General features: G+C 37.5%; 1 long non-coding RNA gene across 3 annotated transcripts in view; it reads right to left on the bottom strand.

Annotated features, from left to right (window-relative positions):
• Positions 1 to 27,717, bottom strand: part of LOC147365550 (uncharacterized) — a 115,780-nt gene that overhangs the window by 83,951 nt on the left and 4,112 nt on the right. For all 3 annotated transcript variants that reach the window (XR_015132278.1, XR_015132277.1, XR_015132276.1), the window contains exon 2: positions 12,817 to 12,981. This is a non-coding gene — a long non-coding RNA (uncharacterized LOC147365550). The remainder of the gene's footprint in view (positions 1 to 12,816; positions 12,982 to 27,717) is intronic.

Below are 27,717 nucleotides of genomic sequence, written 5' to 3'. Positions count from 1 at the left end.
CTATACAGTCAACAAAAAGAAGACGAGGAGCTGACTGTGGCTCAGATCATGAATTCCTTATTGCCAAATTCAGACTTAAATTGAAGAAAGTAGGGAAAACCACTAGACCATTCAGGTATGACCTAATTCAAATCCTTTATGATTATACAGTGGAAGTGAGAAAAGATTTAAGGGACTAGATCTGATAGATAGAGTGCCTGATGAACTATGGACTGAGGTTCGTGACATTGTACAGGAGACAGGGATCAAGATCATCCCCTGGAAAAGAAATGCAAAAAAGCAAAATGGCTGTCTGGGGAGGCCTTACAAATAGCTGTGAAACGAAGAGAAGCAAAAAGCAAAGGAGAAAAGGAAAGATAGGAAAGATATAAGCATCTGAATGCAGGGTTCCAAAGAATAGCAAAAAGAGATAAGAAAGCCTTCCTCAGCAATCAATGCAAAGAAACAGAGGAAAACAAGAGAATGGGAAAGACTAGAGAATGGGAAAGACTTCAAGAAAATCAGAGATACCAGGGGAACATTTCATGCAAAGATGGGCTTGATAAAGGACAGAAATGGTATGGACCTAACAGAAGCAGAAGATATTAAGAAGAGGTGGCAAGAATACACAGAGGAACTGTACAAAAAAGATCTTCATGATCCAGATAATCACGATGGTGTGAATACTCACCTAGAGCCAGACATCCTGGAATGTGAAGTCAAGTGGGCCTTAGAAAGCATCACTACGAACAAAGCTAGTGGAGGTGATGGAATTCCAGTTGATCTATTTCAAATCCTGAAAGATGAAGCTGTGAAGGTGCTGCACTCAATATGCCAGCAAATTGGAAAACTCAGCAGTGGCCACAGGACTAGAAACGGTCAGTTTTCATTCCAATCCCAAAGAAAGGCAATGCCAAAGAATGCTCAAACTACTGCACAATTGCACTCATCTCACACGCTAGTAAAGTAATGCTCAAAATTCTTCAAGCCAGGCTTCAGCAATATGTGAACCATGAACTTCCTGATGTTCAAGCTGGTTTTAGAAAAGGCAGAGGAACCAGAGACCAAATTGCCAATATCTGCTGGATCATCAAAAAAGCAAGAGAGTTCCAAAAAAAAAACATCTATTTCTGCTTTATTGACTATGCCAAAGCCTTTGACTGTGTAGATCACAATAAACTGTGGAAAATTCTGAAAGAGATGGGAATACCAGACCACCTGACCTGCCTCTTGAAAAATCTGTATGCAGGTCAGGAAGCAACAGTTAGAACTGGACATGGAACAACAGACTTGTTCCAAATAGGAAAAGGAGTACGCCAAGGCTGTATATTGTCACCCTGTTTATTTAACTTGTATGCAGAGTACATCATGAGAAACGCTGGGCTGGAAGAAGCACAAGCTGGAATCACGATTGCCGGAAGAAAGTAACCTCAGATATCCAGATGATACCACCCTTATGGCAGAAAGTGAAGGGAACTAAAAAGCATCTTGATAAAGGTGAAAGTGGAGAGTGAAAAAGTTGGCTTAAAAGTCAACATTCAGAAAACGAAGATCATGGCATCTGGTCCCATCACTTCATGGGAAATAGATGGGGAAACAGTGGAAACAGTGTTAGACTTTATTTTTTGGGGTTCCAAAATCACTGCAGATGGTGACTGCAGCCATGAAATTAAAAGACACTTACTCCTTGCAAGAAAAGTTATGACCAACCTAGATAGCATATTCAAAAGCAGAGACATTACTTTGCCAACAAAGGTCCATCTAGTCAAGGCTATGGTTTTTCCAGTGGTCATGTATGGATGTGAGAGTTGGACTCTTACATGTGAAGAAAGCTGAGCACTGAAGAATTGATGCTTTTGAACTGTGGTGTTGGAGAAGATTCTTGAGAATCCCTTGGACTGCAAGGAGATCCACCCAGTCCATTCTGAAGGAGATCAGCCCTGGGATTTCTTTGGAAGGAATGATGCTAAAGCTGAAACTCCAGTACTTTGGCCGCCTCATGTGAAGAGTTGACTCATTGGAAAAGACTCTGATGCTGAGAGGGATTGGGGGCAGGAGGAGAAGGGGACAACAGAGGATGAGATGCCTAGATGGCATCACTGACTCGATGGATGTGAATCTGAGTGAACTCCGGGAGTTGGTGATGGACAGGGAGGCCTGGTGTGCTGCGATTCATGGGGTTGAAAAAAGTCAGAGACGACTGAATGACTGAACTGAACTGAATCATTCAAAGACTCCACAATTTCTGCAGCTGCGGTGTTGGTTAGCAACAAAGTGCATACAACATATCCTCAAGCACATCCTCCTGAAAAATTAAAGGCCTCCAAACAAGCATTGTTGCCCGGTTGCCAATATTGGTAGACTTGTCAATCCGGATTGAGTACCATGGTGATTCATCAATCCTCTTTAACAATTGTGCCTCAGGGTCCTCCTCTTTCATCAATTCATCTTGTTATGGTACTAATTGACAGACAAGCACATGCTGTCTTTTGAACTGCAGCCTCTCCCAAAAGTAAATGTCCTTAGCAGCAGGCAAGACCAACTTTTTATCAATAGTAAAGGGCTTCTTAGCTTTAGCAATGCAGTTAGACACTAAGAATCATGCGCTCAGTGCAGACACATTTGATGAAGTGGTGTCCTTCAATAATTGCTTCTGTTCTTCATGCTCACATTGTTTTCCTTTTGAAAACTCTAAAGGCTTGTCGTTTAATGCAGGGTGCTTGGCCAAGCAGTTTCAAATGTTTCACCACTTCATTGGGTAGCCAGTTACCTCATATTATAAATACAAAGCAGGCTTTGAGAATGTGAATAACCTGTTGCAATGAACCTGTGATTTAAATAGGACTCCTGGTATTTTAAGTGCATTCTTCTTTTTTTGGCAGTGTTAGAGTCTTCTGCTGTCTCATCACTGGGTCTTTACCTCTTTTCAAATAAGCTCTCAAGCAATCTTTTTTTTAAAATTAATTAATTATTTTTTTTTTTACTTTACAATATTGTATTGATTTTGCCACTTACTCATTTTGAATATGGTCATGTTGTGGGTTTACCAAAACTGTGGCTGAGATGATTGTGCCATGTGAGAAAGAGGCATGGATGGAATTGGTAAATAAAATAATGGATAGACCATGCATGGACTAAAATAAGTGTTAGTTTCTGACTTAAAGCCTGCCATTAGAGGCAACTCTACAATTGAAGTATATCAACTCACTTGCCTGTATAAAGCCTGCCACCAGATGCAGCTTAATTTTCACTTGCCACTCAATGATAGTGATTTGATATGAGTCTGCAAGCAATTGATTTATTATGGTTTCTGTGCTGTCAAACCAGTCTGCTAATGATAATCTGTATTTGCAGCCACTCCCCAACACTCACATCATTGCCTCAGCACCACATCAGATCACCAGGCATTAGATTCTCATAAGTGTGTGACCTAGATCTTTCACATGCACAGTTCACAGTAGGTTTCATACTCCTTTGAGAATCTAACATTGCTGTTGATCTGACAGGAGGCAGAGCTAGACAGTAATGTGACCAATGGAGAGTGGTTGTAATACAGATGAAGCTTCAGTCACTCATCCACCACTCACTTCCTGCTGAGTGGCCTGGTTCCTAACAGGCCATGGACTAGTACTGATCAGTGGCCCAGGGGTTAGAGCCCTCTGCCTTAAATGACCATTTATCCAAGGATCCTAGTAGATATATATTGAAAATTCCATCAATTAGTAGCAGAATACACATTCTTCTCAAGTGCACATGGAACATTTGCCAGGATAGTTCACATGCTATCCTTTGTTGTTGTTCAGTCACCCGGCCATGTCTGACTCTTTGCAACCCCATGGACTGCAGCATGCCAGGACTCCCTATCCGTCGTCATCTCTCAGAGTTTGCCCAAGTTCATGTTCATTGTATCTGTGATGCTACCCCTTAAAACAAGTCAAATAATTTTAAGAAGTTGGAAGTCATATCAAGCACATTTTCTGACTACAATGGTATGAAACTAGAAATCAATTAATGGAAAAAAAATTTAAAAAGACATAAACAAGAGGAGATTAAGCAGCATGTTGCTTAACAATAAATGGGCAGTGAGAGAAAATTTAAAACAATACCTTGAGACAAAATTAAAAAAAAAAAATGTTCAGACCAGGGGCTTCCCTGGTGGTCAGTGGTAAACAATCTACCTGCCAATGCATGAGACACGGGTTCTATCCCTGGTCCTGAAAGATTCCCCGTGCCACAGGGCAACTGAGCCTATGCATCACAATTACTGTGCCTGTGTTCTTGAGCCCAGGAACTCCAACTACTAAGCCCACATGCTGCAACTATTGAAGCCTGCATGCTCTAGCACCTGTGCTCCACAACAGGAGAAGCCATGGCAATAAGTCCATGTGCTACAATTAGAGGGTAGCCCCCTGCTTACTGCAACTAGAGAAAAGCCCATGCAGCAACAAAGACCCAGCACAGCCATAAATAATTGAATAAAAATGTGTTTAAAGAAAGTGAAAGTGTTAGTTGCTCAGTTGTGTTCAACACTTTGCAATCCCATGGACTGTAAACCACCAGGCTCCTCTGTTCCTGGAATTCTCCAAGCCGGAATACTGGAGTGGGTAGCCATTCTCTTCTCCAAGGGATCTTCCCAACCCAGGATTGAACCCAGGTCTTTTGCATTGCAAATTCTTTACTATCTGAGCCACCAGAATGAAAAGACAACTGTCCAAAATCTGTGAGATGCAGCAAAATCATTGTTAAGAGGGAAGTTCATAGTGATGCAAACTTACCTCAAGAAAGAGGAAAAATCTCAAGTAAACAGCTTAACCTTACACCTAACTAGAACTGAAAAATAATAAACAAGCCCTTTTGGTAGAAGTAAATAAATCATAAACATCAGAGTATAAAGAAATAGAATAGATATTTTACAAAACCCTTGAGATTATCAATTACAATGAGATGGTTCTCTAAAAACAAATGATAAACATTAAGTACACTTATTAAGGAAAAGAGGACCAAAATAAATAAAATTACAAATGGAATAGAAGTCACAACTGATACTAGAGATAAACAGTCATAATAGACTACTAGAAACAATTACATATCAACAAATCAGATAATCCAGAGAAAGTGGTCAAATTAGTAGAAACTTATAATCTTTTAAGATTGAATCAGCAAGATGTAGAAAATGTGAGCAGACTGATTTAGAGTAATGAAGTTATATCTGTAGTTAAAAATATCTCCCAACAAACAAAAGTCCAAGACCAAGCTTCACAGGTGCATTCTACCAAATATTCACAGAAGAGTTAATACAGCTTTTATTTTCAAACTATTCAAAAAACTGAAGAGAAAGAAGTACTTCCAAACCAGACAAAACCACTACAAAATTAATAATAAAACTTATAGCCCAATATTCATGATGAACATAGTTGTAAAAATCCTCAAGAAAATATTAGCAAACTGAATCTAAGTGTACCTTTAAAAGATCTTACACCATGATCAAGTAGGATTTATCCTAGGGATTAAAGGATGGTTCAATATTTGCAAATCAATGAATGTGACACACCATAAACAAAATAACAAAACAAAGATAAAAAATCACATGATCTTCTTAATGATGCAGGAAAGGTATTGCAAATAATTCATCATAAGTTTGTGATAAAAGCCCTCAGCAAAGTGGGTATAGAAGAAATATAACTCAACATAATAAAGGTCATATATGACAAAGTCACAGCTAATATCACAGTAAGGAAAAGAGGAAAATATTTCCTCTAAAATAAAGAACAAGACAAGGATGCCCCTTCTTGTCACCTTCATTAAATGTGTTATTGGAAGACCTAACCACAACAATCAGAGAAGAAAATGAAATAAAATTAATCTAAATTAGAAAGGAAGAAGTAAAACTATTACTCTTTGCAAATGACATGATTCTCTATATATAGATATCCCAAGGATTCCACTAAAAGGCTATCAGAAGTAACAAATGATCTCATTAAAGTTTCAGGATACAAAATTAATATAAAAATTATGTTGTGTTTCAATACACTAAAAATGAACTATCACACAGATAATTAAGAAAAAAATCTCATTTAAAATTGCATCAAAAGAGTAAAATACCTACAAATAAAATTAACAAAGGGAATGACAATCCACTCCAGTAATCTTGCCTGGATAATCCCGTGGAAAGAGGGCTGCAGCCCATGGGATCACAAAGAGTCAGACATGAATGAGTGATTAACAGACACACAAAGCTAACCAAGAAGGTAAAACACCTGTGCTCTGAATAGTATATGGCATTTATGAAAGTCACTGAATTGATACAAATAAATGGAAAAAATATACTGTGCTCATGAATTGGAAGGATATTTTTTAAATGATCATACTACTCAAGGAAATCTACAGATTCAATGAAATTCCTATCAAAATAATAATGTCATTTCACACAGAACTAGAACAAACAACTTTAAAATTTTTGTGAAAACACAAGACCCTGAATATCTGAATGATTTTGAGAAAGAAGAATAAAGCTGGAGGTATTACATGACCTGATTCAAATTATACTATAAAATTACAATAGTCACAGTAATATGATATTGGCACAAAAATAAATACATAGATCAAGAAAACAGAATAGAAAACTCAGAAATAAACCCACACTTATATGGTCAGTCTATGATAAAGGAGGCAACAATATACGATGGGGTAAAGACTATCTCTTCAGTAAATGGTGTTGGGAAAACTGGACAGCTACATGTGACACAATGAAACTCAATCAATTTATCACACCAAGTACAAGGGCAAGACAAGCAAACATATACATATGGGATCACATTGAATTAAAAAACTCTTGCACAGGAAAGGAAATCATCCACAAAATGAAAAGAAACTGAATGGGATAAAATAATTGCAAATGATATTATATAAGGGGTTTATATCCAAAATACATAAAGAGCTCATACATCTCAATATCAATAAACAAAGAATCTGTTTTAAAAATAGGCAGAGGAACTGAGTAGAAATTTTACCAAAGAAGACATACAGATGGCTACCAGGCACATGTAAAGATGTTCAACATCACTTATCATCAGGGAAATAAAATCAAAACTGCAGTGAGTTATTACCAAAAAGACAAGAAAAGTGTTGGTGTGGAGACATGGGATGAAATACCAGCTTTTGCTCTCATTATATGTAGTGCTTAATTGTCCAGCTTTTTATTTTCAACTGTTAAATGGGAATAATCATATTTCATACCACAGAAGCATGTGTAAGATGCAATTTTTAAAAAAAGTAAAGTGCTTACGAAAATCTGGCATATTTAACACAGAAGGAAATGTAATTGCTATTATATTTTGATGTAGCTTTCAGAGAGCTATTTCCAGTTTGATTATCTGCAAAGATGCCAGCAGTACTTTTTTCCCCTGAAAATACTTAAATACATTTGTCAACAAATTGAAATGTGATTCATTAAAAATGGACTTAAGAGAATATTTGTACCTGTGAATATTTCTGTTGTGCTATATATGTGTCATCAACCATACTTAATGAGTTTTTCCTTTTATTATTTGACATACAAAAATATGACATAAAATTGATAAAACTGTGTTGACACGTTTTTAATAATCAGAAGTCCCTTGTTTGTTTATATTTGAAGTCTGTTTGAGATTTTATCTACTTGTGGCACTCTGAAAAGGTGTTAAGTCATTATGAATCTCTGTCTCTTCTGCTCTAAAATGAGAGTAATGCATAGTCATATCATGAGTTTTTATGATTAAATAAAATAGCATATTTAAATTAAAAGTCATATCTGAGGCATCACACATGGACATTTTCATTAGGAGGATATTTAAACACTCAGTAACAGTGGTTGCCTTTAGGTAAAGGTCCTGAGTAGCTGGAAAACAAGTAGGTAGAAAGAATTATTTTCTACTTTAAATTTTTTTTAAAATTTAAGCTTATCTTTCACTTTTGTTCAGTTTCATTGAAATATAGTTGACATATACCTATGTGTGTGTATGTGTGTGTGTGTGTGTGTGTGTGTGTACATATATCAGATTAAGGTGTACAGCATAATGGCTTGACATATATATTTGAAATTATTACAGCAATAAGTTTAGTTACCATATAGTATCTCATAAAGTACAAAGAAACAGCAAAAAGAGATGTTTTTCCCTTTGGGATGAAGACTCAGGATTTATTTTCTTAACAATATTTGTGTATATCACATAGTAGTGTCAGCTATAGTCATCATGCTGTGCATTACACTCCTAGTACTTATAAGTGGAAATTTCTGCCTTTCCTTGAATTTCCCTTGTACCTAACCCTTGCTGATGGTAACCACAAATTTGTTCTTTTTCTATTTCTTTTTTTTTTCTTAATTTTCTCTTTTAGATTTTACATATAAGTAAAATTACCTGGCATTTGTCTGCCTCTGTCTGAGTTACATCATTTAGTGTAATACCCTCCAAGTTCACACATTTTGTCACAAATGGCAAGATTTCACCCTTTTTCATTCCTTTCTTATGGCTGATTAACTTTGTCTTATATATCTATATCTATCTATCTATAACATCTTCTTTGTTCATTCATCTATTAAATGGACACTTAGGTTGCTTCCACATCTAGGCTACTGTAAGTAATGCTGCAATGAACACTGGGATGCATATATCATTTTGAGTTAGTGATTTTTGTTTTCTTCATATAAATGTCCAAAACTAGAATTGTTGGATTATGTGGTAGTTCTACTTTTATTTTTTTGAAGAACTTCTATACTTTATCCCAATGTGGCTGTACCAATTTATATCCTATGAAAAGTGCATGAGGTTTTCCATTTCCTTTCATTCATTTATTCATCTTGAATGACAATGACCTTCAATGTTAAACTCATTCCAATAACAAGACTTTAATATTTGCTTTGTATGAAATTCTCTTTCTCAGATATCCACTTGGTTTATTTTATCTTCCTTGACAATCCTTAAAAACAGTACCTGAATCATGCTTTCCATTATTCTGTTCATCACTATCTGACTCTTTATAATATACGTATTTGCTTATCTTTATATTATTTACTTTTACCATGAGAATATGAGCTTCACATGGATAGGGGCTTGCTTATTTGTTTATAGCTATGTAACCAGAGCCTTGAATTATGTGTGACATATTGCATATGATCATAAATATGCATGAATAAGTCATTTAATGAATAATATCATATCACAATATGTGGTATTTATGTTTGTCATTAAATATTATTTTCAAATATCCTTTAATTTTGATAAGTTGTTTCTTGTTTATGAAAATTTAATACATTCCTTGCTTTGATTTCAAATATTTTGACATTTCAATTAATGGTATAATGAACATCTCTGTACATGAAAATTGTTGCCTAATTCTGATTGTTCCCTTAGGATAAAATCTAGAGTAGAATTCCTTGATCAAATAATTAACATTCCATAACTTCTTAAATATTTTGCCACAGCAGGAAATTCATTGCAAGAGCTAATCCAATACCTTGTTGCTAATACGGATACAAGCGATATTTAATTGAACATGTAGGTTTCTGAGGGAAAAAATAGGATGAGATGCAGAAGGAGCTCAGAGAAACATGGTGGTCTAGGGTAGGTTTCTAGGGTAGGTAAAAAGACACTTCTTTCTTACCACTTAGCTAAGCCTTTTCGATACTTCTTGCAAAGTTAGTTTCAGTTCAGTTCAGTCACTCAGTCGTGTCCGACTCTTTGGACCCCATGGACTGCAGCACGCCAGGCCTCCCTGTCCATCACCAACTCCCGGAGCCTACTCAAACTCATATCTATTGAATTGGTGATGCCATCCAACCATCTCCTACTCTGTCATTCCCTTCTCCTCCCACCTTCAAACTTTTCCAGCATGAGGGTATTTTCCAATGAGTAAGTCATTTCTCTGCATCAGGTGGCCAAAGTATTGGAGTTTCAGCTTTGGCATCAGTCCTTCCAATGAACACCCAGGACTGGTCTCCTTTACGATGGACTCGTTAGATCTCCTTGCAGCCCAAGGGACTCTCAAGAGTCTTCTCCAACACCACAGTTCAAAAGCATCGATTGTTGGGTGCTCAGCTTTCTTTATAGTTCAAAGTCATTTTAGTGGTGCTGAATTCTTTGGGCTTTTCCTTTTCTGTAGAACTCTCTCTCATATCTGAATAATAGCTTTCCTGGGTAGTCCATTCTTGGTTGTAGATTTCCCCCTACCAGTTTAAATATATTGTGACATTCCTTTCTGGTCTGCAAAATTTCTGCTAAAAAACATACTCATCAAAGATAAGGTGTCCATATGTGCATGGGTTTATTTCTGGGCTTTCTGTTTTGTTCCATTGATCTATATTTCTGTCTTTGTGCCAGTACCATACTGCCTTGATGACTATGGCTTTGTAGTAGAGCCTGAAGTCAGGCAGGTTGATTCCTCCAGTTCCATTCTTTCTCAAGATTGCTTTGGCTATTCGAGGTTTTTTGTATTTCCATACAAATTGTGAAATTATTTGTTCTAGCTCTGTGAAGAATACCATTGGTAGCTTGATAGGGATTGCATTGAATCTATAAATTGCTTTGGGTAGTATACTTATTTTCACTATATTGATTCTCCCAATCCATGAACATGGTATATTTCTCCATCTATTAGTGTCCTTTTTGATTTCTTTCACCAGTGTTTTATAGTTTTCTATATATAGGTCTTTAGTTTCTTTAGGTAGATATATTCCTAAGTATTTTATTCTTTTCGTTGCAATGGTGAATGGAATTGTTTCCTTAATTTCTCTTTCTATTTTCTAATTATTAGTGTATAGGAATGCAAGGGATTTCTGTGTGTTGATTTTATATCCTGCAACTTTACTATATTCATTGATTAGTTCTAGTAATTTTCTGGTGGAGTCTTTAGGGTTTTCTATGTAGAGGATCATGTCATCTGCAAACACTGAGAGTTTTACTTCTTCTTTTCCAATTTGGATTCCTTTTATTTCTTCTTCTGCTCTGATTGCTGTGGCCAAAACTTCCAAAACTATGTTGAATAGTAATGGTGAAACTGGGCACCCTTGTCTTGTTCCTGACTTTAAAGGAAATGCTTTCAATTTTTCATCATTGAGGATCATGTTTGCTGTGGGTTTGTCATATATAGCTTTTATTATGTTGAGGTATGTTCCTTCTATTCCAGCTTTCTGGAGAGTTTTTATCATAAATGGATGTTGAATTTTGTTAAAGGCTTTCTCTGCCTCTATTGAGATAATCATATGGTTTTTATTTTTCAATTTGTTAATGTGGTGTATTACATTGATTGATTTGCAGATATTGAAGAATCCTTGCATCCCTGGGATAAAGCCCACTTGGTCATGGTGTATGACATTTTTAATGTGTTGTTGGATTCTGATTGCTAGAATTTTGTTAAGGATTTTTGCATCTATGTTCATCAGTGATATTGGCCTGACAAAGGAGGTAAGAATATACAATGGATTAAAGACATTTCTTTAACAAGTGGTGCTGGGAAAACTGGTCAACCACTTGTAAAAGAATGAAACTAGAACACTTTCTAACACCATACACAAAAATAAACTCAAAATCGATTAAAGATCTAAACATAAGACCAGAAACTATAAAACTCCTAGAGGAGAACATAGGCAAAACATTCTCCGACATACATCACAGCAGGATCCTCTATGACCCACCTCCCAGAATATTGGAAATAAAAGCAGAAATAAACAAATGAGACCTAATTAAACTTAAAAGCTTCTGCATAACAAAGGAAACTATAAACAAGGTGAAAAGACAGACTTCAGAATGGGAGAAAATGAAGCAAATGAAACAACTGACAAACAACCAATCTCAAAAACATACAAGTAACTCCTGCAGCTCAATTCCAGAAAAATAAATGACCCAATCAAAAAATGGGCCAAAGAACTAGACATTTCTCCAAAGAAGACACAGATGGCTAACAAACACATGAAAAGATGCTCAACATCACTTATTATCAGAGAAATGCAAATCAAAACCACTATGAGGTACCATTTCACGCCAGTCAGAATGGCTGCAATCCAAAAGTCTATAAGCAATAAATGCTGGAAAGGGTGTGGAGAAAAGGGAACCCTCTTACACTGTTGGTGGGAATGCAAACTAGTACAGCCACTATGGAGAACAGTGTGAAGATTCCTTAAAAAACTGGAAATAGAACTGCCTTATCATCCAGCAATCCCACTGCTGGGCATACACACTGAAGAAACCAGAACTGAAAGACACGTGTACCCCAGTGTTCATCACAGCACTGTTTATAATAGCCAGGATGTGGAAGCAACCTAGATGTCCATCAGCAGATGAATGGATAAGAAAGCTGTGGTACATATACACAGTGGAGTATTACTCAGCCATTAAAAAGAATACATTTGAATCAGTTCTAATGAGGTGGATGAAACTGAAGCCTATTATACAGAGTGAAGTAAGCCAGAAAGAAAAACACCAATACAGTATATTAATGCATATATATGGAATTTAGAAAGATGGTAACAATAACCCTGTATACGAGACAGCAAAAGAGACACTGATGTATAGAACAGTCTTTTGGACTCTGTGGGAGAGGGAGAGGATGGGATGATTTGGGAGAATGGCATTGAAATATGTATAATATATATGAAAGGAGACGCCAGTCCAGGTTCGATGCACGATACTGGATGCTTGGGGCTGGTGCACTGGGACGACCCAGAGGGATGGTACAGGGAGGGAGGAGGGAGGAGGGTTCAGGATGGGGAACACATGTATACCTGTGGCGGATTCATGTTGATATATGGCAAAACCAATACAATATTGTAAAGTTAAAAACAAACAAACAAACAAACATACTCACTGTCTTAGAAATTGCCTCCCTTCTGGCTCAGACTGTAGACAATCTGGCAGCAATGTGGGCTTCCCTGGTAAAGAATCTGCCTGCAGTGCAGGAGATGCAGGTTCAATCCCTGGATTGGGATGATCCACTGGAGGAGGGCATGACAATCCACTCCACTATTCTTGCCTGAAAAATCCAATGTAGAGATGAGCCTGGTAGGCTTCACTTCATAGTGTCACAAAGAGTCAGACAGGACTGAAGTGACTTAGCATGTACAGGGTTCTCTAGAGTAAGTATTTGTACACAGAAGTTAAAACACATGAATTTGATCAGCTATCAACTACACAACTATGCAGAGGGAAAGATTATTACCATTGTAGATGGGTGTGTCAAAAATGCAAGAAGACTATAATAGTTTAAGGTAGGTTTGGGATAGCCCTTGGATGTGCAGAAGCCAATGACTGCCTGAATAGACAACAGAATTAAATGCCCAATAAACAAAAATGATACTTTATTTTAGACGATTAAACAATCAAGATTAATACTAACCTAAAGGGGTTTCTTGATTGTGCTATTTAGCTTACCATATGTAGACTAAATTGCTACCTAATGGCCCATTATTCAGCATAAGGAAATTAAAAACTAAAATTATGTTTTTGTGAACTCTTTATTTCATGAATATAGGAGTATTTAATTCTCCCTTATATTATTAATACATAGATATTAAGAATTTAAAAAATTTCTCTGCTTTCCAAAGCTAATTTCAAATTCACTTAATCATGCTAGAAAATTAATCAGCACTATGTGCTCCATTTATTAAACACCTATTAATAATAAATGAAAGAGTGTGCCTGATGTCATCTGAGTTAGAGTAAGTTGTCATTCCTGTCCTTAGAAGATTTTAATCTCTTTGTGAAGAGGGGATATAATTACAGAAAGTAACCAAGTACATGTTTCAGAAAAGAGAGAGCATTGAAGTAAAGCATATTCAACATCCTTACAATAAAGACAGAAATATGACCTGAATTTGAAATGGAGAGGATAGCTTATTTTTAATTTCCATGTAAGACTCCATGGCGAAGGTAGGACAAGCAGGATTTAGGTTAAATCAGTGGAAGAAAATATACTTTTCAGGAGAAATAGCTATTGAAAGATGTAATAAGAATATAAAGACTAGAAGTAGGAAAGAACAATGCCCACCTCATGGGGGCAGACATGGATGGTAAGTGTGGACAACCAAAAGCAGAGGACATTGGAAGATACGATAGAAAATATATGGAATATGGGCTCAGATAACTCATAGAAGACTGAAAGCGTGACTTTGACTTCAAAATGGTTTTGACAAATCAGGATGCATGTGACATTTTAATAGTGATGCAGATGTCTTCATAGACAGCTGTAAAGACAGGGGTCGGTCCATGAATGAAGTTAATTGACACTAAATGATTTCTTTCACCTTAAACCAGAAGGTTCATAAAATGTTTAGCTCATGGCTGCATTCAAAGCACAGTTAGGATAAGGGGACTGTACAAGCAGTAAGACAGATCCAGTATAATTTAATGGGGTAACAATATTTCATAAACTCCAAGGTTGTGATTCTTAATCCTGCTCTTACAGTTAACACAGCATGTGGCATTTCTGCATTAATTTCTCTGGTTATAAAATAGCTGTTTCCCACGACTCTCTAGGGGATACTACAAAATCAATTGAATAATGACAGATAAGTACTCTGAGCTTCTTAGAGAGAAAACTAAATCTCATAATTGCCTTCTCCAGCCACCTTCATTTTACTTTACAGAGTGAACAGGAGTACGTATAAGAGATGGATTAATCTTATCTTTCTTCATTCTCCCTTCATTTTTTCATAAGAAATTGTACAAAAAGGGAATTGTTACAGAAATTCAGGATACAAAATTTTTGTTCATAAATGATAAACATATGTCATATATTAATAAAATCATTCATATGATACATTTAAGAACTGAGGCATAAGTCTTTATAATCAAAATATGCACATATAACATACATGAAGTATGCTTTTATGTTATATCCACCATTAGAATAATTTATACATGGTCTTTTAATTTTCCAAAAAAAAAAAAAAAAACGATAGATTTTCACTGATTCACCTATATTTTTTGTTCCAGATTCAACTTTTCTCCATAGCTCACATTTTTAAAAAAATTGGTTATATTTAAATGTACTGTCCTTGGGCATAGAACATTTCTCAGTGTAGCACAAACAAGTTTACTGTATCTGTTAAGGTTATTTTGAGCACATGCAATAGAAAGCAATAGACCTTGGCCTACTTAATTAAGTACAAGGAGATTTATTATGAGTTTGCATGGTGCTCAAAAGGCAATGAAAAAGCAGGGAATCAAAACCTCTGAAAAGGCAGGTACTAAAACAGCTTCAGGGACAAGGAACTCCTTGTGCTTTAACCAAAGCATTGCCATCAGGTTGCCTCCCCTCTCCTGAGATCCCAGCCTGTATCTCTCTGTCTATGATCTAAATTCCTGGCTGGGAGTAAATCTGACTGCCACTTTGAATCTAACTCCAATGGTTTGATTCAGTCAGGTGCAGAGGGCAGGCCCAGGTGTTTGGGGCCACATCCATAGTGGGAAGATTTTTTAGGAGCCCAGGACCCATCACTCTAGTTCTTATGATCAAAGGCATTTTTAACTCTGTTATTATATATAAACTCTACTCTAGTTTATGCTAAAGAGGATTTGAGTAAAACACCTTTAATAGCAGCATTATTGGAAGCATAATAAAGGGCAACTGCAAATAAATTTTGTCAGGAGTTAAGCCAATCTATACAAAAGTCACTTAAATTTATTGAATGGTTGCTACTCTTTAAAAAATGATTGAAAAGTGGAATATTATAGAAAGTAAAAGGCAAGAGTGGGTATGTAAACTGTATTTTAATTAAAAAATAAGAAATAGAGAAATAAAGAAAACTCTATTATAGGAGCTAAATTCCAATGTAACATGTAAAGTAACTGAAAATGTACTCAGTAGATATACTAGTTCAGTTTAATTGCTCAGTCACGTCCGACTCTTTGTGACCCCATGGACTGCAGCACGCCTGGCTTCTCTGTCCATCGCCAACACATGGAGCTTGCTCAAAGTCATGTCCATTGAGTCAGTGATGCCATCCAACCATCTCATCCTCTGTCGTCCCCTTCTCCTGCATTCAATCTTTCCCAGCATCAGGGTCTTTTCCAATGAGTCAGTTCTTCGCATCAGGTGGCCAGAGTATTGGAGTTTCAGCTTCAGCATCAGTCCTTCCAATGAATATTCAGGACTGATTTCCTTTAGGATGGACTGGTTGGATCTCCTTGCAGTCCAAGGGACTCTCAAGAGTCTTCTCCAACACCACAGTTCAAAATATCAATTCTTCTGTGCTTAACTTTCTTTATAATCCAACTGTCACATCCATATTTGATTACTGGAAAAACCATAGCCTTGACTAGATGGACCTTTGTTGGAAAAGATATAATGAGGGCCTTATACATGGACATAAAAATACTGAACACATAATATATAATATGAAAGAGACACTTCAGTATGTTAGCTAGTATCACTTCATATGTATTATAGAAACTTTCTAAGAAAGGAGCCTAAAACTGGAATGCTTAGATTGTTTTCTTAATAAAAAGATGGAACAGACATGTGGAGGAGTATCCCTGTATGCCAAGGAGGTATGCAGCTGGATGGGAATCCATGAATCTGAGGCTGGATCTCAGGACAGAACATTTGAATAAATGGAAAGATGATCATAACTGATGTTGCTGTGGAAGAAGTTGAAAGTTCTCAGCCCTGCAAATAGTTCCAAAATATCAACTGTGAAGCTGTCACAGAAGGAAGATACAGCAGTAATGTAGGACTTCGAATGTCTTGACATCTGCTGGAAGTCTTATTGTGCTAAAAGCAACAAATCTGATAACTCAGTAATGGTAGATAATGTGTTATCTTCAATACTGCATCCCCACAAGTCAGCGTTCTCCCACAAGACCCATCCTCCAGCCCCACTAAGACCTGTGTGTCTCCATCCAGGAATCCTACTCTCATGTACACAAACCCCTCATCAAGCTACTGTCTTCTTTGTTGGCTTTCACTAGCACCTGGATCTTTCCTAAGAAGGTGGTTGTACTTTTGTTTTTGTTTTTGTTTTTTTTAGGGTTTTTATAATGCAGGATGTGGAGGCTACATTCTTGCTGTTTCCAAACCTTTACAACCCAAAGCTCGTATAAATAGGCATTCTGCTTTGATGCTTACACCAGGCTTTATTACATGGGTCCTTCTCTCACCTCTGTCATCCACCCACCACTTGTCAGTAGCCTACCCCTAGGACCATCCTCCCCCAAGTCTTTAACTCTAGTCAACAGTTTTACCCTGTTCCTTAAGCCTTGACATCATTCTGGCCTTTCCATGGACAATCTTAGAGCATTCTGATTCTCTCTCTCTCTCTCTCTTTTTTTTTTTGCCTCCAATTTTCAAGATTATTTTTTTCCTTTTCCACACCAGCCATTTCTCAACTTTCACAGCCTGAAGTGGGTTTTTGTGATAACATTTTGCTTTTGGAGTCTGATATTCTATTTACTATTTTTTGAAGTTGCTCACTCCCTTAATATCTTTTTTTCTGACCATGGTGAGAAAGCCTGTGTTTGACTATCTTATTTTTCCCAGTTTGATCCTGATCCATCTACTCTTTCATTCTCCTGTCAGCCATCTCATCTCCTAAGTCTTCTTTCTTCACAGCTCTTATCTGGCTAGTTAACTAACTGCTTTCTCCACTCATATTTATGTTGTTGAACAGAGAGGGGGGAAACTCACAGTTTTCAATAATTTGTGATTAAAAACTCAGACTTTCTAATCTTATCTGGTCTATAAAAACTGTCCAGGTTTCCTATGAATGATGCTAGACAACTCGTTTCCCACTCACTATAGGTGCCATATTCAACCTTCATTTCATGAAGACACCCAAACACATTATCCCCTCTACTTCAAAGAGAAAATAGAGGATTAAACTAAGAAGTTATTAATGTTTCTTGTTCCTTTGATATTTTGAGGAAAGTAGCACAACTTCTTATCAAAAGTGACTTTGAAGTGTAAGGACTGTTATTGTCATGTAAGATGATTCCAGGGTTGGTTCATCTGCATACTATTCTCATTAGAGAACCATCCACTTTGGACCATGGTGAATAGATTCAAGCATGAACCCTCATGATCTCTGACTTCTAGTCTTCATGACTCTATATAATTTCCTTCCCTGGGGTTTGAGTGGGACTTGTAACTTGCTCTAAACAATAAAATATGGCAAAGGTGACAAGATGTCGCTCCTTTGATTATGGTATGTAATGTTGCTCCTGGATGTACTTTGGAAACACTCCTTGTGAGCTTTGGGGAAGTAAGGAGCCATATTGACTCCCTGTCAGAAAGCTGGGCATGGCCTTTAGGAGCTGATGGGCAACTCTGGCCAACAGGCAGGAAGAAATGATATCCTCAGTCTACAACCACAAGGAAATGAATGCAGAGTACAACCTGAGGGAAGTTGGCAGCATAACCTGCCCCAGTAGAGTTCCAAATGAGGACACATGTAGAAACCTTAATTGCTTAAAAAGTCTACCTGGTAGCCTTCAACCAAAAGATGCCATTTCATTTATGCTTTGAATGATAGTACTAAAGAAGTTTGGAAGCAATTACCCTGAGGAGAGTACCTGCAGTATAATAAGACCTGCATCTAGAAAATAGGAGATTTATGAAAGCTATTTTTCAGGGTGGAAATGAACAGCATTTGACCAATTACATGGAATTAGATAATATATTAAACATCTCCTGCAGTATACATGCAATTTTTTGGTGGCTTGAAAATACCCTGTTTTTACAGTCCACCATATTATGCAGAGCTGAGTGAATATAGTGGGAGAAAGAAAAGTAGGACTGCTCTTCCATGAATGGTTTGGATAGGTATCTGAGTTATCAAGGCCATGTTACAGAAATTGAGTTTGCAACAGGGCACACAGGACTAAACAAAACAATAATCTGTCACCAAACCAGGAACAATGGTAGTCCAAAGCAGGGGCTTGTTACCTGATTGGACTTTCCAATTTTCTTCCCTTTGAGACAGTTGAAGTATGGATAGTTTCTTCCCAGAATCACATAGCATTATTGGGTAACTTGTGTGTGTATGTGTGCATGTGCGCATCTGATATTTAGGTAAAAGAGCTGTGAGTCCTCCATTTTGGTACTTTCTAGTACAATTCACCCACTAAAAAAGTTACAGTGAAGAGTGTCCCTCACTACCCTACTCTATCATGTTTCACATGGATTTTAGTATATATCCTTGTTACCCCCTCTCAGCCAAACCAAATAAAACTAGTATTATATTATCAAATACAGATATAATTATATCCACTATAATATTCAACCCCTTTTGGGAAGTATGTTGTAATTCAAGGCCAGCTTATTTATCATTATTATTTAATTCATCCTCAGTTTATGCAAGAGAATATTTACTTTGTTGCATCTTAGAACATTCCATATTTATTTAATACCTATTACTATCCCTAAATTATATTTGTCTGGAAGAAAGGCAAATCAAATTTTAGTATAAATTCCCAGGACATGAAATATTTGTTAAAAGGCAATAATATGAAAATTCTCAGAATATCCTTTTTGTATCAATATACAGTGCTGCTAAGTCGCTTCAGTCGTGTCTGACTCTGTGTGACCCCATAGACGGCAGCCCACCAGACTCCCCCGTCCTTGGGATTCTCCAGGCAAGAACACTGGAGTGGGTTGCCATTTCCTTCTCCATCGCATGAAAGTGAAAAGGGAAAGTGAAATCAGTCAGTTGTGTCTGACTCTTCGTGACCCCATGGACTGTAGCCTACCAGGCTCCTCCATCCGTGGGATTTTCCAGGCAAGAGTACTGGACTGGGTTGCCATTTCCTTCTCCGAATATACAGTGAACTGAGATGTACAGGGGTTATACCATAGTTATTTGTTGAATATACAGTGATATCCAACAAATAACTATGGTATAACCCCTGTACATCTCAGGTTTTTAACTGATATTTGAACAGCACCATGAATGGAAAGTAAATACTATTTAATATGCTCCTACTTTCTCCCTTCTGGCTATCCCTTTCTCCTCAACATCTGCCACGGTTGTAGCATTATTCTCACATCTCAGCTCAACAAAATGTTTTCAGTAAATTATTCCTGACACCTCAGAATACATGAGTCTGTCTCATGGATACTCTCAGTGCAGCTCTTCCTTTGCCTTCAGAAACTCTTAAAACATTGTTTATGCCAGAGCACGATTTAATTATTTTCCTGGGAAAAGGAAGATCTCTACTAAAATCTTCCTGAGTCCACAGCTACCAGAAATGCAAACCACAAAGAAGCACATGCATTCTGCATTGGGAGTGGAGTGCAGTTTCTCAACTTGGTGGTAAAAATGTACCAAATGGGCAGGGAGGGGCTATGGAAAGATTGGTAAAGTCTGCGGAGGTGTAACAAGGTGTAGAGGCAGGTCCTTCCAGAACCATAAGTAGCTTGATCCACTTCTCCCTGACTTGACACAAATAAATGACTTAGATGCAACCATTTTATTCCTTACCTTTGATTACTCTGGAAAGTAGATGTCCTTTTCCCCTAAAATGCCGAGACTCCCAGTAGTGTTCCTCACACTCTTCTTCCCTGGTGTATCAGGTACAATAGTGCTTAGAAAAGTGGTTGTACCTGCTTCTTGGTCCATTGGAGAGGCAGAGTCAAGGTAGAGCCCTGAGAGGGCAGCAGGTCTCCCCTTGGCAACTTTTCTTATTGAGGGAAAAAATCAGATCTCACTTTTGTATTAAATGCAGGAATATGAAACAAGTTGTACTTTATGGCCACCAAACTCCCTACATATTTATAGTTATGTTATTGAAACCAATGAGGTCTGTAATTTTTAATGCACTTAAAGTTCTGCAGCCATGTGGGAATTAAATTTACTTTTCTTGTGTGTGAAATTCAAGTAGAGGAAGAGTTAAATGCTTTTAAGATGTCTAATTCCCCAAGACTGGTCGCCTACACACCCTGTTATTTTTTCTGTGGTCTATCTGTCATACCGCCCGACAGCATCACTAAAGGTGATTCTAGACATGCTAATGAGTTTTGAAGACTCAAAATAAGCAGTCCAAAAGAAACAGTTCATTCTCTCCTTCCATCTCTAAATATTAATGCTCCAAATCCAAAGTTTTACTTATATTGCTTCCAATAATCCCTTTTCTTAATCATCTCCTTGTCACCTTATTTTCCCATCATGCTACCAAAGGCATATTCAAGTAAAACTGAAGTCAAGCAAAAAGTTATGTCTACATTAATTTATTGTAGAGTTTTTCATTTTAATCATATCAAAATGGATTACATTTATATAGGTTCATTCTTCAAACTGAGTTCAGTTTATCTCTTTTGTGCTAACTGTGATTCTAAAGGAAAATTCAAGCAATGATTCATATCATCATGAGCTATTCTCTACCCTCTAAATTTAATCCTCTAAGCAGTCAGGCAAAGGAAGTCTCTTTGACATTATTTGTAGAAACATTTACTTATTTCTACTCATCTTATTCTTAGTATACTTTGGAAAGTGAAATCGAGAATTTTGTATTTCAAACACAGAATATCTGCTCTATAGGAGGAGTATTATACTTTGAAAGTAAAACTGTTGTTTCTTTTGAACTTTATCAATGAAATATAAGGCCCAGAAATGACATAGCTGGTCATTCATATCTTTTAAAGTTTTTAATAAATACTTATGAAAAACTTCATATGTGCCACCAGCTTCCCTGGTGTCTCAGATGGTAAAGTATCTGCCTGCAATGCAGGAGACCTGGGTTCAATTCCTGGGTCGAGAAGATCCTCTGGAGAAGGAATGGCAAGCCACTCCAGTACTCTTGCTTGGAAAATTCCATGAATGGAGGAGCCTCGTTAGGCTACAGTCCATGGGGTCGCAAAGAGTTGGACACGACTGAGTGACTTCACTTTCCTTTCCTTTCCTATGTGCTAACCCTTTTGGACCCAACTGGTACACTGAAGAAGAGTCTAGTAAAGTTCTGTGCTCTGCTTATGTAAACTTTGTGCTGACCTTGATCCCCTCACAGGATCCAGCATGAGGACGCTTTCTTTACGCGTGCATCCTATCCGTGCTGGAGGAAGAACGACCGCCAAGCAGACCTGGCCTCCTCAGTGTTTATACCCACCAGCTGCATCCTGGCTCTGACCACATCCCAGCATGCCTGATATTTCTCCCTCATTGACTGCTTGGCTCATTTCTCTCAGAAATATTTCAAGTCTCTTCAGCTCATAGGCTTCCAGTTTTTCCCTAAATATCAGTGAGATCAGAGCTCTTACTTCACTGAGCATTTTGATATAATTCAGAAGGAGTCCTTTGTTTTCTCAGTCCTCCTACATTTTTCATCAGTCTTCCATACAGTCTCAGAAAAGAATGGAATGGAATTGCTGAATATATAAAAGTGTAATTTTGATGCCATTTTTTTGGATATCCTGAAGAACCCTGAATACATGCTAATCCCTTTAAGCATTTTAAGTGGCATCCTCCTAATTTTTTTTTTTATCTCCCATTCATTCAGTTAGCAAATATTTACTCAGGATCTACTATATTAGGCAGTGGGTCTAGGGAAGAAAAAAATGAGATATTAAGGAGTTCACAAACTGCTATTTAGATAGCATTCTACTGTGTGATAAAGGAAATAATCGTGTGATAAAGGAAATAATCGTACTAGCAAGTATTGAACTCTGACTATAGACAAGCATGGTATTAAACTATTTAATATAATTTTAAAACAAACCATGACAACAATTATGTCCAAGAAAATTCTATGTTTATATTATTTCTTCCAACTCTGAGACTGACATTTTGTGGGGTTCTATAACTTGTCAAAGCATATTTAGAGAGTGGCAGAGTTGATATTCAAACACCTAATTTTCTGACTCCAGGATTGATGTACTTGAAGTGTCATATTATCTATACAATAATGGGCTATACAATGTACTATGGGAGAATAGGAATGTCTAATCCAGACTGGAATACTTCAAAAGTCTCTACAGAACAGGTTATACCTACACTGCTTTACTAACTGAGCGATTTAGCTGAAAGAGTACATGGGTCTTCCTCTGCAGGGCATTACTAGTAGAAGAGATAGTACATAGCAAAATGGCTGTTAGCAGAATCAACAGAGAAAAGATAATATTAGAAGATCAAAGAGTAGAAAAATAGGAGTGGTGGCAAATTATGTCAAGAAGTAGCCTGGGATTTTGTCTGTGAAGCCCTTCTCTGACACAATGAGTTTAGATTTTATATATTATATAAGAAGTATTGGGAGTCAGTACCATTTTAATAATTTCCAAGGTCAGATGTGCATTACTTACTCATACTGAATTTAGAATGGAAGAGGGGTAATGGAGAGAACCAGACAAGAAGAAGAGACAGACCATTGTTCCAATAATCCAGGTGAGAGGTGATTAATGGTAGCTCCGCAGGCAATGGCATTGGCTTCCAGCAGACCTGTACTGTTATTCTGGCTCTGCCACCCCCTAGCTGTGTGACTAGGGGATGGCTGTTAGCCTTTCCAATTTCTCAGTTCCTTAGATGGTAAATAAGGGTAATAACTCTTTCATAGATTTGTTGAAAGGGAAAAATGTGGCATTCCATGTAAGCTGCTTAACAGATGGCTTGACACATTTTAAGTCTTTAACAAGTCAGTGACATTATTATTAATGATGTTAAGTTTACTTACAAAATCAGTGTTAATTGCCCTCTTGGGGAGTGGAGCATGGAGCATTAGTTCATGTTTTGGTCTTAGAAGTCAGGGTCAAATGTTGCCTGCTGATGGAGCAGGTTAGACCACTGGATTGCAAAAATTTCCACTCACAAAACGTATGTAGCAGGTGGCAATTTTAGTGCACAAACCCAACATACATTTCATAGTAAAACTGCATCAATCTTCTCTTGATGTGAGAATATCAGCCTGAAGTACCTTTGGGGCTTCCTCTCCCCCATAGTGTCCCATAGGTCACCAAGAATCTGAGGAAAGTGCCAGGGTCCTTTTTTTTTTTTTTTTCAGGTAATTGTTTTTATTACTCAGTTACTAAATTTATTTTGTAATTTGAGGAAAATTGCTTTACAATGTTGTGTTGACCCTGCCACACAAAAATGCGAATCAGCCATAATTACACATATATTCCCTCCCTCTTGAACCTCCCTCCCCTCCCGGTGTCCCACGCCTCTAGGTCATTAGAGTGCTTAAGTTTCTCCCTGTGTCATACAGCACCTTTTCACTAGCTATTTATTTTACTCAGGATAGTGTTTATATGTTGATGCTACTTTCTCCATTTGTCCCACTCCTTCCTCTCCCTATTGTATCTACAAGTCCATTCTTTATATCTGTGTCTCCATTCTTCTCCTACAAAGAGGCTCATCAGTACCATTTCAGGGTCTTAATTCATAGTGATGCTATAATTTCCTTGGATTCTTCTGTTCCCCAGTCTAATGACCAGAGAGAGTCTTTAGATTCTTGTCTATTTTCAGGACAGTGGGCTCAAAGCTATCCATTGTGGTAGCAGCAAACCCCAGAAACTCTAATTTTTTCTTGCTTGTTACTTGTTCATTCCTGGTCAGCTGGAGGCCTCTGCTCTGCATTGTGAACATTTTGGGACCCAAGAAAATAGATGGTTTTGGTGTACCATGGGAGAGGGAAAGAAAAATCATCATGGGTCCCTACTTAACTTTTAGAGTGCCTACCAAAAAGTGGCATTACTTCTTTATTTAACATTGGTCAAATAAGGGCATACTTAAATCTCAAAGAGCAGCAAAATAAAACCCCACCATGTACTTAGGAAGAGAGCCAGGTATGTTTGACAGATGTCAGTCACACTCTGCTTCCACAAACTTGCACATGTTGACCTTTCAGTCTGTTCTTTAGTTTGGAAAAACACAGTGTACAACCTCTACTGTTCTCCTTAACAAACTTGGATACCCTTCACACTTGCTGATGGGGACTTTGTATCTATCATATACAGAGAACATCTCCAAGTCCACAGCCATGGGATCTCACTCTTCCTAGAGTGGACCATTTCTACTCTCCACTCAAGTTCTCTTTGCTTTACTAAAGTTTTGGTATAGATAACTTCTAAATGTCTGCAATTCTGTTACTTCATCACAGCTTTTTAAAACACTTAAGACTTTAACTATCAATCACTATTGCTACCCTTCTCAATTTTCCAAGCAAAGAACTCTGGAATGAGAATTAAGACAGATTTTATGAAACACAAAAGGGAAAAATGCTTCTGAAGTGAAGAAAAATACAAATTATATTATTAAATAAAGGAATTTTCAAAAATGCAACATCTTGTGCCTATTATGGAAAACAGTACGAAGGCTCCTTAAAAACTAAAAATAGAGTTACCATATGATCCAGCAATCACTTTCTGACATATATCCAGAAAAGACAAAAGCTGTAACACAAAAGACACCTATACCCCAATGTCCATAGCACTGCCATTTCAATAGCCAAGAACTGGAAACAATATAAATGTCCAGCAACAGTGGATTGGTTAAATAAGAGGTGGTATGTGTATACATACACACACAAACACACACACACATACACACAATGGAAAATTACTCAGCTATAGAAAAGAATGAAATAATACCATTTGCAGCAACATGGATGGAGAAAGAGATTATCATATGAAGTCCAACAGAGAAAGACAAATATTACATCATATTACTTAGATATGAAGTCAAGAAACACCTGGAGTAACAGGCAAATTTGGCCTTGGAATACAGAATGAAGCAGGGCAAAGACTAATAGAGTTTTGCCAAGAAAATGGACTGGTCATAGCAAACACCCTCTTCCAAAAACACAAGAGAAGACTCTAAACATGGACATCACCAGATGGTCAACACCGAAATCAGATTGATTATATTCTTTGCAGCCAAAGATGGAGAAGCTCTATACAGTCAACAAAAACAAGACCAGGAGCTGACTGTGGCTCAGATCATGAACTCCTTATTACCAAATTCAGACTTAAATTGAAGAAAGTAGGGAAAACCACTAGACATTCAGGTATGCTATGCTCTACTATGCTATGCTATGCTAAGTCACTTCAGTTGTGTCCGACTCTGTGTGACCCCATAGATGGCAGCCACAAGGCTCCCCCATCCCTGAGATTCTCCAGGCAAGAACACTGGAGTGGGTTGCCATTTCCTTCTCCAATGCATGAAAGTGAAAAGTGAAAGTGAAGTCGCTCAGTCATGTCCAACTCCTAGTGACCCCATGGACTGCAGCCCACCAGGCTCCTCCATCCATGGGATTCTCCAGGCAAGAGTACTGGAGTGGGGTGCCATTGCCTTCTCCGATTCAGGTATGACCTAAATCAAATCCCTTATGATTATACAGTGGGAGTGAGAAATAGATTTAAGGTACTAGATCTGATAGATAGAGTGCCTGATGAACTATGCTTGAAGGTTCATGACATTATACAGGAGACAGGGATCAAGAACATCCCCATGGAAAAGAAATGCAAAAAAGCAAAGTGGCTGTCTGAGGAGGCTTTACAAATAGCTGTGAAAAGAAGAGAAGAGAAAAGCAAAGGAGAAAAGGAAAGATATAAACATCTGAATGCAGAGTTCCAAAGAATAGCAAGAAGAGATAAGAAAGCCTTCTTCAGCAATCAATGCAAAAAAATAGAGGAAAATAACAGAATGGGAAAGACTAGAGATCACTTCAAGAAAATTAGAGATACCAAGGGGACATTTCATGCAAAGATGGGCTCAATAAAGGACAGAAATGGTATGGACCTAACAGAAGCAGAAGATATTAAGAAGAGGTGGCAAGAATACACAGAACTGTATAAAAAAGATCTTCACGACCCAGATAATCATGATGGTATGATCACTCATCTAGAGCCAGACATCCTGGAATGTGTGGGCCTTAGAAAGCATCACTATGAACAAAGCTAGTGGAGGTGATGGAATTCCAGTTGAACTATTTCAAATCCTGAAAGATGATGCTGTGAAAGTGCTGCACTCAATATGCCAGCAAATTTGGAAAACTCAGCAGTGGCCACAGGACTGAAAAAGGTCAGTTTTCATTCCAATCTCAAAGAAAGGCAATGCCAAGGAATGCTCAAACTATCGCACAATTGCACTCATCTCACATATTAGTAAAGTAATGCTCAAAATTCTCCAAGCCAGGCTTAAGCAATACGTGAACCGTGAGCTTCCTGATGTTCAAGCTGGTTTTAGAAAAGGCAGAGGAACCAGAGATCAAATTGCCAACATCTGCTGGATCATCAAAAAAGCAAAAGAGAGTTCCAGAAAAACATCTATTTCTGCTTTATTGACTATGCCAAAGCCTTTGACTGTGTGGATCACAATAAACTATGGAAAATTCTGAAAGAGATGGGAATACCAGACTATCTGACCTGCCTCTTGAGAAACCTATATGCAGGTCAGGAAGCAACAGTTAGAACTGGACATGGAAAAACAGACTGGTTCCAAATAGGAAAAGGAGTACATCAAGGCTGTATATTGTCACCCTGCTTATTTAATTTATATGCAGAGTACATCGTGATAAATGCTGGGCTAGAAGAAGCACAAACTGGAATCAAGATTGCCAGGAAAAATATCAATAACCTCACATATGCAGATGACACCACCCTTATGGCAGAAACTGAAGAGGAACTCAAAAGCCTCTTGATGAAAGTGAAAGTGGAGAGTGAAAAAGTTGGCTTAAAGTTCAACATTCAGAAAACGAAGATCATGGCATCCGGTCCCATCAATTCATGGGAAATAGATGGGAAACCAGTGGAAACAGAGTCAGACTTTATTTTTTTGGGCTCCAAAAT

Source organism: Bos grunniens, chromosome 9 (assembly GCF_055505025.1).
Source record: "Bos grunniens cultivar Pamir isolate PY7600 chromosome 9, Bosgru_T2T1.0, whole genome shotgun sequence".
NCBI lineage: Eukaryota > Metazoa > Chordata > Mammalia > Artiodactyla > Bovidae > Bos > Bos grunniens.
The sequence above is the reverse complement of the archived record's forward strand: the minus strand, read 5'-3'. Positions and strand labels throughout refer to the sequence as shown.